The sequence below is a fragment of the Parasteatoda tepidariorum genome, chromosome 3 (genome assembly GCF_043381705.1).
Source record: "Parasteatoda tepidariorum isolate YZ-2023 chromosome 3, CAS_Ptep_4.0, whole genome shotgun sequence".
Lineage (NCBI taxonomy): Eukaryota > Metazoa > Arthropoda > Arachnida > Araneae > Theridiidae > Parasteatoda > Parasteatoda tepidariorum.
Genome location: NC_092206.1, coordinates 14,697,558 through 14,709,682, shown reverse-complemented (window position 1 = coordinate 14,709,682; position 12,125 = coordinate 14,697,558). Strand labels below are relative to the sequence as shown.

General features: G+C 29.7%; 1 protein-coding gene across 2 annotated transcripts in view; it reads right to left on the bottom strand.

Moving 5' to 3' along the window:
• LOC107440852 (adenosine receptor A3-like) overlaps positions 1-12,125 on the bottom strand; it is a 273,931-nt gene that overhangs the window by 150,948 nt on the left and 110,858 nt on the right. The window lies entirely within an intron of this gene.

Genomic DNA, 12,125 nt, shown 5'->3' with positions numbered 1-12,125 from the left:
TAGGGAGTAGCAGCAATCTGGGCTTTATGTTCCCATTAGTTAAAGCAGGTGAGCAGTTGAAAGTTTGGACCCCTTAATGTTAATTTCACTTAACGTGCATTTCGCCATATCTCGAGAACTTTTTAAGTGAATCAAAATATATTTGCATAGAATTGCAAAATTCGTTTATCCAAGGCTTGAAATATAATTTTTTATTTTCATTTAAAATTAACATTAAAGGGTCTTTTCCTACTTCAACAATTGGAACTATATATTCAAGATTGCGGATAACAGGCTTTTTAACATTCGACACTGCATGAGTTGGTTTAACTTTAAAACGGACAAAATCAATTTGAACTATTTTACATAAATTACGGATTGTGTAGCAGGTTTGGTACCCGTTGTTTAACATGAAACATATTTACTTTCAACAGATTAAAATTGAACAGGTAAAAAACAATACTAATTATTACACGTATTTTGAAGGTTGATTAACATTATACAGCTTGGTAAGCGTTGTTTTGCATTGAATAGGTTTAATATTTAATAAGTGCAAAGCTGAATAATTTTAACATTAAATAAGTAATCATTTCCAGGTTGTTTATCGCTTTAACTTTTTTATATAATTTTAAGTGCAAATTCAGTAATCATATGACTTTGTTATTGATTTATTCAAAGTTTTGTTTTAATACGTCTATTTTCAAAGGAAGCGTTTTACATTATTTCTGATTCTGAATAATGGAATGGAGAATTCTGGAAAAAAAAGTTAGAGGTCAACATAAAATGGAAAAGATAGAAAGCAGTTGTTTTACATATATATTATTCATTCTCATTCCTTTCTGACAAACTTACATGTTTTGATTTGATGGGTAACTTTGTAACACAGTTGTAAAAAGTGAGTATTTTCTGAATGTAAGGCATTTCCTTAGGGATATTTTTGGTATCTTTGTTAAGAAGAATGACATCTCTGATATACATTAGAATAGTAAAACCTATGTAAAAATTATATTTATATCGATGATTTTTACCGAAGCGCTTTGGTAATGATTTTGGTAAAACAAAATAAAAATATGGTTTTATAATAATGAAATTTGGTAAATGTGGTAAAATTTGGTAATTTTATCATAATACCTTATCAAGGCATAAAATTCATTTATTCAGTTAAATTTACTTTTCAGTTTTGCATATACTAAATCTGTGGTTACTGTAATTTGGAAAACCAGAAATTTCAATAAACCGTTACCATATGAAGGGGAAAATTACCAAATGAATGGTTTAAATATAGTACGTTTTAGTTTTATTAACCAGAATTACGGTTTATTTTTTACTAGAATGTTCATTACCATACAACACCTTAATTATGACAAGATTTATTTTTTCCGTTTAAACGTCACAGATTTTTTTTATTCCTCAGCATTTAAATTTAAGTTAAAGTCACCGTCAAGACAATTGTGATATATATATACACAACATCATCATCGTCATCATCAATGACTCGACAGCCCAGGGTTAGCCTAATGTTTACTAGCTTTTAGTTTTTAAGACCAAAAGGTCTTTTTCTAGATCATCTATCCATCTCAAATTCGGCCTGCCTCTTTTTCGTATGCCAACTGGTCTGGCATTGAAAACTCTTTTACTCTCATACGATCTTCGTCCATTCTGATAACGTGGCCTACAAATTTCATTATTTGTCGTTTAATAAAGTTAATAATCTCAGATTCATTATATGAGTGATGAAACTCTAGATTTGTCTTTCTAAGCCACACACCATTTTTTTTAAATTTCTCCAAAAATACTTCTCAAGACCTTTCCTCCGAAAGGTACCCAACATACATATATATNATAAATTTTTCTAAAAATATGAAGATTAAGACATACCAACGGTTTAAGTCCATTTTTCCTAAAATTAATGATTGAACAGCCACCTGTTGCGTTTCGAAGATTGCAAATTTTTTGCAACTCAATAACGTAGAAAATCTGTTATCTCCTAGAGTTATTACACAGTGAAGATAGGCTGTGTTATGAAAACCCCAATTCCCGCTTGTCCGCAAAACGAAAAAACTGGTAGTAAAGCCATTTCAATAACTGATTTTTTTCGAGAAGAGTAAATCTATTCTTAATAAATAAATTACTCGTTGCTATGAACTTTTTCTCGGAGAAGAATCAGTCCTATATACGTATTTTACAAGTTAAAAAAATTTTAGAAATGGATATTTTTTCTTTTTACCCTTTTTTGTCTTATATATATATATATAGCTTAGATCATTCGGCAACTTTCTGCACCAACATGGCATTCTAAACATCTACAATAATCGAATAATGTCAGATATTTCCCAGAGTGTTTTTTGCCTGAGGATTCAAATACAGCGAGATCGTTCACCAGGAATAAAAATAAAGGACATGTCACAAGGAATGTTCTAAGAACGATTTCTTTATAGATATTTTTTTTTCTTCCAGCTCCTGACTTCCGAACACGTCCCCAAAGACTGTTATTAGTTTCTCAGTTACTGTCATTCGCTTTTCAATGTGAAGTCTTCGACGATATATGAATCTTTAATACGCAGAAACTGTTCCCCAAAAGAAACAAGTTTTCTTTCGATACAAACTGAAGTATTTCTTTTCACTGCTAAAATCAATTTATTTAAATCCCAAAATATCAAAAGAGTTTGAAACTCTTTTCTGAGTTTGTTAATTTGATGGGAGCGTTTATGAAATTTTAAACAGTCACTCCATTTAATTAGCCAGAGATTTTTGTTGTCCAAACACTTTGATAAAGTTTATTTTGGTTTTCAACTCATCTTTAGAAAAATAATTTCAAATTTTGTTGGTTGATCTTTTATGGTATAAAAGGAAAGTCACACTAGATTAAAAACAACTACACTGGTGGAAGAAATTAAGAAAATTTGCAGACTTGATCGATTATCTCTAGAACTACTGGACCAATTTAATGAAATTTGATATGTTGATACAATACAAAATGCAATACAAAATATACATTGATACAATACAAAATACAATGATACGAATAAAATACATTGATACAATACAAAACAAAAAACCATTCAACAATTGTAATACACACGCATGATTGTACGTAACATTCGTTGGAGTCGGAAGGTATGAAATTGCCGCAGGGCAATTCAAGCCGATTGCCGCGGTAAATTATAAACTGCCTTATTTCAAGCATGAAATGGCGCAGCAAGGCCTGTATATCTTTAAGAAGGGAATCATACCCCCTATTAACCAATTTTTTTTTTGCTTTTTTGCAACCACTGTTTCATACCTTCCGACTCCAACGAGTGTTACACACGATCATGAGTGTGCATTACAGCTGTTGAATGGTTATTTGTTTTCCATTGTATCAATGTAATATACATATCAAATTTCATTAAAATCGGTCCTGTAGTTCTAGAGATTATCGATCAAGTCTGCGAATTCTCTCAATTTCCTACACTAGTGTATTTAGAAAAACAGAAATAGGAGTTGTATTTTGCATCTACTTTTAAGCGATTTTAATAAAACAGTAAGATGACATTCAAGAAGTTAAATAATTGCTTATAAATTCGATAAAAAGTGAATTTAATGCATCACAATTGCAGTCCTTAAATTAATTATAAATAATCTTTCTTTTAATGTCTTTATTAAATGTTAAAGTTTAAATCTTCACACTATAAATAATGAATTATGGAATATTAAAGAACTAGCCCCCTATAGCGACCAACTTGGTCATCTTTCAAAATTATCTATTACAACTACTTAAGTATCTACTTAAGTATGAGTTCGGGACGATTCAGCACTTTCGGAAATAAAGCATCGACTTTTGACTATTCAGAAAACCTTGAGCTACTTTTCGTTGATTTTGAGAATTATTTCGTCACCAAAATTGCATAATTTGTGACAAAACGAGAACTCTCAAATGTATGACGAAAGTGTTTTCTCACCCCTAAGCCTCATCGCAATACATTATGAGATAATGTTAACTATTATGATGAAGATTAGATGATCGAAAATAAAGTGCCGGAATAGGCCAACAGATTGTATAGTGGGCAAAGGAGTTGAACTCGTACCAGAAAGTTCTCAAGGCCGAATCCCGCTTTGTGGTTTGGTGTAATCTATCTCTCTGATTTATGATTTATTTGCCTTTTTTGTCTGATTAAGATGACTTTGGCCAGCACCTCCTAGAAGAGAGGGAAGAGAGGAGGCCTCCGCACCGATCAATTTAGTAGTCCGACGTAACGAACATAAACTGCGCAGTGAAAGAAAAATAATAAATATATCACTACGTTCTGACTACTTGGATGAGCTGTAAGGAAAAGATGAGTTGTAAGTTGTCATTGCGTTTGGACTACTAAAAGGATCAAATTTCTTGCTTATGGTTAGAAGTGCTGAAGCCTTTTCTCTTCTAGGAGGCATTGCTCTGATCCAGCTACATGGAGCTCACGATAAAGTGATTATTAGAAAATTTAAATACCTTAGGCACTATGAGTTTTTTTTTCTTTTGAAAAAAATTAGAATGACGAAATATATTTTTTACAATTGACGGAATTCATTTCCTCAAGGTAGTTATCTCGTCTCGAAATGCTCGTTCAGAGCATATACCCGAAAGCGGTTACGTCTATAACGAAGAAAGCTTTGTGAAATTTAAATATCAGTATTTTACAGTGAGCATAGTATGCATTAATATGCTGAATTAATAATAATAACTATAGTGTTGCCACAGATAGAGAAACACGCGAATTTATGGTGCCACACAAGAGAAATAGATAGAAATACATAGATAATGGATTGTGTTTTGATTAATATTTTTCTTTCAAAATACTAATTTTTTTTCCAGTTTTATTATAGAAATTTTTAAAAAGTTACATTTATTATTAACACTACTATTTATTTTCCATAAAATCTCTTTCTCTGTCTTTGAATATTTGCAGCTTTAAATATCAAAATTTTTACTTTTATTCATTTTACATGAATATATAATTTTATCGTTTTACAACAAAAGTGCCCTAATTACATATTATTAAACTATTGTCAAAAATAAAGTAAAATAATTATGCTTTAATTAAAAGGATCAAAAATAATTTAATTTCCTTATTATTAAAAATATATATATAATTTCATTCTTTAATTATTCGTTTTTAAATGAGGAAGAAGCAAAAATTTTATCACTATCTCTCAATAGTAAAAAAAGAGGAATGAAATGTAGCAAAACCAATTTGATTGTCTGGTGATTCTTTGAAGAGGTGGGAATATTCCTAATGCATTCATTTTGTTTTCAGTTTGTTTTTCAATAGAATAGGCTTTAAGGTTAAGTCTCGCCTTCCTCGATCGTGATTCATTAGGTTTTAGAGGGTTTTTGCTTTTTCTCCCTTAAATATCATTATGTGACCCTTAATGTTATCCTTTTGTATCTTAACTTTTAACTATTATTCTAAAGTTAAATTAAGAGTGTTTCGTTAATCTTTTTAGGCAATGCTTTAGATTTAAGAATTGTTATTTCAATAATAATTGGCAAGAACTTTATGGCGATCTATCAGACATATTTTGAAAACATGCTCTCATTGAGGTCAATTTTTATTAGCAACCAATTTGTTCTCAAATAGTAACCAATTAAAAATTACTAATTAGTAATAACGAATTTGTTTCTAGCGAAAGCTCGAAAATTTACTAACGTTTTAAGAAAAAAATATTTTATATTCCTGAAGAAATGTAAAAAAATATTTTTCAAGCATCTTATTTTAAATAATTGTGCTTTACAGGCATAAGATAATTCTTAGCAATAAAACTGAAAATCTTTTCGTGAGTGCAAGAAAGAAATCTCTTGATAATTTAATAAACAGTTAAGACAGATTAATTTTTTTTAATACCAATAAAAATTAACATAGTTTAAATTTCCAATTACTTTTTTATTGATGAATACAAAGTATCTAAGGAAAACTATTGACAATGTCAAATTAATTTATTTGACATATTAATAATTAAACTAAAACTTAGATATAGGAAATTATTAGGTACAACATAAAGGTAATGAATTATATTAGTAAAAGGTGTCATTTAAATTTGTGTCATTAAAGAGCAATACAAACATAATACAGACTACAGATAATGTCTTTTACAGAAATGAAAAAACAAAAAAGTGATTTTCCTTCGATTAATATATTGCTGTAATTATGCAAAAATGTAAAAGAAAGATATTCTTAAATAATATACTATTCATTAATAATTTTTTTAAAGTTAGTAAAAATAATAAAAAATCAATGACATGCTTAATTATATTAAAACTTATCCTCATTTGTTGTAAATTTTTCTTCAGTTTTTTTAACGATATAAAAACATATTAAAAAAATAATCGTTTATTTTGAAAGCAATTTAAGTATTTTTACATTTTTGGCAAGAGTTCTAAAGGTATAAGGAAGTCGTTACATTATATCTCTTAAAATATTTACTCTGAATTACTCAACCAACAAATCTAACGGAAAAGAATTTCTGGATTTAGAATTAATATAGTTAATGAATCAATGCTAGTGTACAAAAATATGCGATGCATTTTGTTAGTTAATTTATTATGCGATATTTGAAACATACAAAGTAAATCTCTGTTATTCTTGAGATAATCAAGTGCAATTGCTGTTAAACAAATATATGAGACGTTTTATCTTTTTATCCTATTCCGAAAGCTTATAAGGATAAATGCTTGAGACAGCTTCTCGTTTACACAGTAAATCTGCAGAAACGTTACTTTTATTGGAGCATATATTGTTTCTTATCGAAACGCTAATCGCAACACTCAGTTTTTAGCCGACAGTTTTATGACAGTATTGAGACTTTCGAGACTAGCATGCATCATTCTGAAAGTGAAACAAAAACTTTTTCTTAAAGAATGCTTAAAAATTAAAAATTAATCATATAATCTCCAATATTGTATGGTTGTTTACATAATTTTTTGCATCAAAAAACAATATTTATATAGATTTTTTTTTATTCTACGAACATTATAATGTGATGGACCGTAGTTAGAAGGTTGGACTTCGGTTTGAAGGGGTCGGGGTCTGATCTTTGACACCATTAAGACCCGTCGAGCACATCCGATTACGTGCTCGCAAAGTCTGTTATATCAAAAGTCCTGGGGTCGGTCACTGACCAGTACCATGGTTACAGAAATTAGGAGAAAATTTCCTTCCCCTTCCAGATCTATGTCTAAATTGAGAAAGTGACCTCACAAATGAATGGTGCTGCCATCTCTCCTTAGGGTTCTGAGCTAAGACGTACTTTCACTCTTGTGGTGGTCTCTTGTCAAACGAAAGTCGTACCTTCTGACTTAATTCGTGAAAAGCCATTGGCTGGAGAGTTTAGATTGATCAAGTGTCATTATAAATAACAGCAGCATAATGTGATAAAATTTTAAAATATTATTATCTAGCAATTGTATTTTGAATTGTAAAACAAAATATCGTAAAATCCGAGGGAGACACAGGATATTTATTATAATTATAAAAATTAGAAAATTTCTTATATTATAACTCAGTAGTCTAAGTTTCAAAATAAGTAATAAAAAATATTAGTGCACACATAAAAATTACAACTTAGAGGTTTCACAAGCCTTTGTTAAAAATTTTATTTCAACTGCTATAACTCGAATTAAATCATACTAGCAAAATCCTATTCTCTACAGATATTTGTAAGATCCCATTCTTGAGTTACAATCAGAGAATCTAATTCTTCTTAGATGTTCATCAGCAACATAGCTTTCCAGCAGATCTTAAAATTCGGGATANCGGGGCTCAAACTTTGACACCATTAAGACCCACCGAGCACATCCGATTACGTGCCCCTTCAGATTCATGTCTAAATTGAGAAAGTGCCCTAACAAATGAATGGTGCTGCCATCTCTCCGTGGGGTTCTGAGCTAAAATGTGCTTTTACACTTGTGGTGGTCTCTTGTCAAACGAAAGTCGTACCTTCTGACTTAATTCGCGAAAAGTTAATTGCTGGGAGTTTAGCTTGATCAAGAGTCATTATGAATAACAGCAACATAATGTGATGAAATTTTAAAATATTATTATTTAGCAATTGTATTTTGAATTGTGAAACAAAATATCGTAAAATCCGAGGGAGACACAGGATATTTATTATAATTATAAAAAGTAGAAAATTTCTTATATTATAACTCAGTAGTCTAAGTTTCAAAATAAGTAATAAAAAATATTAGTGCACACATAAAAATTACAACTTAGAGGTTTCACAAGCCTTTGTTAAAAATTTTATTTCAACTGCTATAACTCGAATTAAATCATACTAGCAAAATCCTATTCTCTACAGATATTTGTAAGATCCCATTCTTGAGTTACAATCAGAGAATCTAATTCTTCTTAGATGTTCATCAGCAACATAGCTTTCCAGCAGATCTTAAAATTCGGGATAGCCTGGATGTTGGGCCCGAGTTCGTGAAAACGGAATTTCGAATCTCGCCGACCAAAGAATCCACGTGTATTAAATGGTGACTGGTGCACGTTAATCTGTCGGGTTTATGAAGTCCTCCAAGTTCCCATAACATACCAATAGCTTTTGATGGCGTCCTCACACTTTTCAACTTCAGTAATTAAAAGTAATAGTAAACAGTGCGCATGCGTCGTCATTGCAGTGGCTATGGCTACCGCTGCTGCTTGATAATTTTTTTAGTATTCTTTTTTCACTTTTAATTCTATTATGCATTAAGTTTATGAGTTTATTTTTGAGATATGGGACTACAGAGATCCCAATAAATACATCTCGAGTTGTGAATAAAGGAGAATTTCATCATTTGAACTGTATTTTTGTTTTTGTAGTTTTAATTAAGAATCAGAAATTCTAACCTACAGTTCAAACTGGATCATTTTCAATACTAATTCAGGTAAATATCACAAATAAAGAGGGTCCAAACTGATTGATACGGTTCCAAAAGTTGGAGTTGAAGCAAGAAAAAAACGATGCCAAGGCCTAAACTTACCGAGGCTGAAAAAGCCAAAGAGCGTAGACGGGAATACTTTAAGTGTTACACACAAACGGAGAAACGAAAGGATTCCGTTCGCAAACGCAAGCATAAAGCCCGTCACTCCCAAAAGTACCAAAGTGGTTGTGAGAATTAAACCCTACCGAAGAGCGAATGGTGGCTCTCCGAACCCCTTTTAAGCACATACGAGTACTGGGTGTTGATCACCAGTTAGGGATAAAAGGATTCATTGTCAACACACCCAATGGCTTGCACAAGACCATAGACTATTCTCCATGCAATATAAATGATTAATTCACTATTCATGTAAAATTGAAAAAAGCCTAACTTTCAAATCATATTTCATGTAAGAACTTGTGAATCCGAAGCGGGTGCAGAATGCAGCTTACAATCTCCTCCAAACACCATTGTACCAATCCGAAAATGCTAATATTGATGTCTTTTGGCTGCCCGATGGCTATTCATCAAAACAATTTACACAGTATGCGTCTGAGCTGCATTCAAATATGTCTACGAAATTGCGTACCGAGCAGTTCAGGATTAACAGATGTCTAAGAGGAAAGCACAATAAAATTGCTTTCCAAAAAAATTAGACAACAACCATTTTGGAAATGGGTAACCTGTGATCACCTTGCGGTGATCCCAATTTTTTTTTATATAATTTTTTTTAAATTTGAACCACATCCAAACATATTTTCTTTATTATTTAGTTCCTATTAAAATTGAAAGCTCCTGACTTAGTTATTTGGGCATACTTCACAAACATTCTTAAGATATAAATCTGGAAAGAAATTAATAGTATCTAATTCTTTCCAGTAAATCGCTAGAGCATCTCATCCGTTCCCGTAAGGACTAATTATTTACAGATATTTGAAAGATCCAAATTTTTACAGAGTTTCAAAGAATCCAAGTTTTTTATATGCATTCGTTTATTCGTTTGATTTAATCCCATATAGTCATTCATAAAATCCATTTATATTGATATGATATTCAAACGATTCAATTCTGTATACTATTTATGTCCAATTCTGAATGCTTGTTTATTTGCTTGCATGTAGAAAGTAAATAAAATCAGGCAAAGCTTAAAGAAATAAAATAAAAACTAGCCTTCCTACTATACTTCCTATCATGGAAATAATGTTTATAAACATACCAAGTTGGCTTTTCAACTAAATAAAATCCCTTTCATATATTACGGTACCATCATCGGCTTCAGTGACTTAGAAAACACAAATGAATGCAAATATCGCTGTCATCCTATATATCTCCCCCCATTCATTCGGCAGCATAACATTCCCGTTTAAAGATTCCACTAAGCAAATAAGAATCTTCATCGAATCTGAATAACTGAAAATACAGATTAAATCTTTATCCGGCGTAAAGTTTCGATTCATTTCAAAGAAGAATGAAATTCTGCACTGTTAGCTGTTTTGTGATATATGACTTCCCCATTTGCGTTATAATTCTGCTAAGATTCCTAAAATACATAATTTATAAAGCCTATATTTAAATAAAAATTTTCCTTTGTAAATGATTCATTTAATAAGGATGTTATTTAAAATTAAGAGACTGAGTTTTTAAGCATTTGAATCAGAAGCGAGGGATGTGTTTGTTAAAAAAATATTTTTTTAAAAAAACTCAAAATTTATTTTTATTACTTTTTTTATTTTTACAGTATTTATTTATTTTTTTTTCATATACTTCGAGATACATTAGTTAATTTTTGAATAATATTTTAGTAGCCTTTAATTCGGCTGCTCCACGATATTAACTTTGTATACGATCCAAACTGTATTTATGTTATTTTTTCATATCAACAATTATTCCAATTATTTTTTCAATAATCAAATCCATTATCATCAGCTTAAGTGATATAGCTGTTTATTATATATTTTTTGAAAAAAATCCTCAATTGTTCAAGGAAAATTTAATTTTTATAAAGATCTTCCCCAATTATTTCTTATTTTAAGAAAAGATATTTAATTTGACTGTATCTCATGGAACAAAACATTACTGTTCTTTTTTTGAAAAGATATGCATTATAAAATGCAGATAAAATTAATACGTAGTAATATTAATTGAGTTTGCCCTTCGTAAATACATTAAAAAGCATAATGAAACGAAAGTAAAAGAAATACGTAATATAATTAATTTTGCTCTCTGAAAATCCATATAAAGCAAAATGAAATCTGTACAGAGCATAAAGCAAAGATTAATTAAAATTTCTCTTTAAAAATCTAGATGAAAAAATATTAAAATATAAGTCAGAAGAATACTTATTATCATTAATCAAATAAGTTTACGTCTTAAAATTCAAATAGGAATATAAAGAAACACAAGTAAAAGAAATATGCTTTAGTATTAATAAGAATACATTATAAAGTTTTCTCTTCCAAAATCCAAATAACAGGACTGTGACATATAAGTAAAAGGAAAGCGTAGTAATATAAATTAAGATGATGCTTCTCTAAAACTGCCAATAAAAGAATAGTGAAATACTTTTATGAGAAATGCGTAATATTAATTAAGATTACTCTCTGAAAATTTAGGCTACAGAATAAGGAAATACAAGTAAAAAATGCGCAATCATATCATCTATGATCCAAAAATCAAGCTAAAAGAATAACGAAATTTACGTGAAAAAATACTTAAAAATACTAATAACGATTTTTCTTAGAAAATTACATAAAGGGATTATGGCAAATTAGAATCACGATTTAATGAAGAAAAAATTAGATGTAAAAGTTGTTAAATTTAAGCTTAAATTCTAACATGTTGATTTTCGAAAAGTCTAAAAAATTATTTTACCTCTTCGCGACATAACTTTAAAAACCTATTATTTTAAGCCATGTCGTTTTTTTTTAATTTACCTACGTAATTCCAGTGAAAGATTTAAAAAAAGAATTTTATATTATCCTCCTTAATAAGGATTACAGTTTTAAAAATTTGCAATTTTTATCGGATTTTTTTAATTTAAATACTCTTTTTAAATTAATATACGTTGATGCAATTTAGGAATTTAAAATTAATTGAATGTTTTAATTTTTATAGGAAGGTAACTCAATCATCAAAAATTTGATTATTAAATTATACATTTTTTTTGTTAAAACTTGACACTGTATATATATATATTTAATCTGTCGGGTTTATGAAGTCCTCC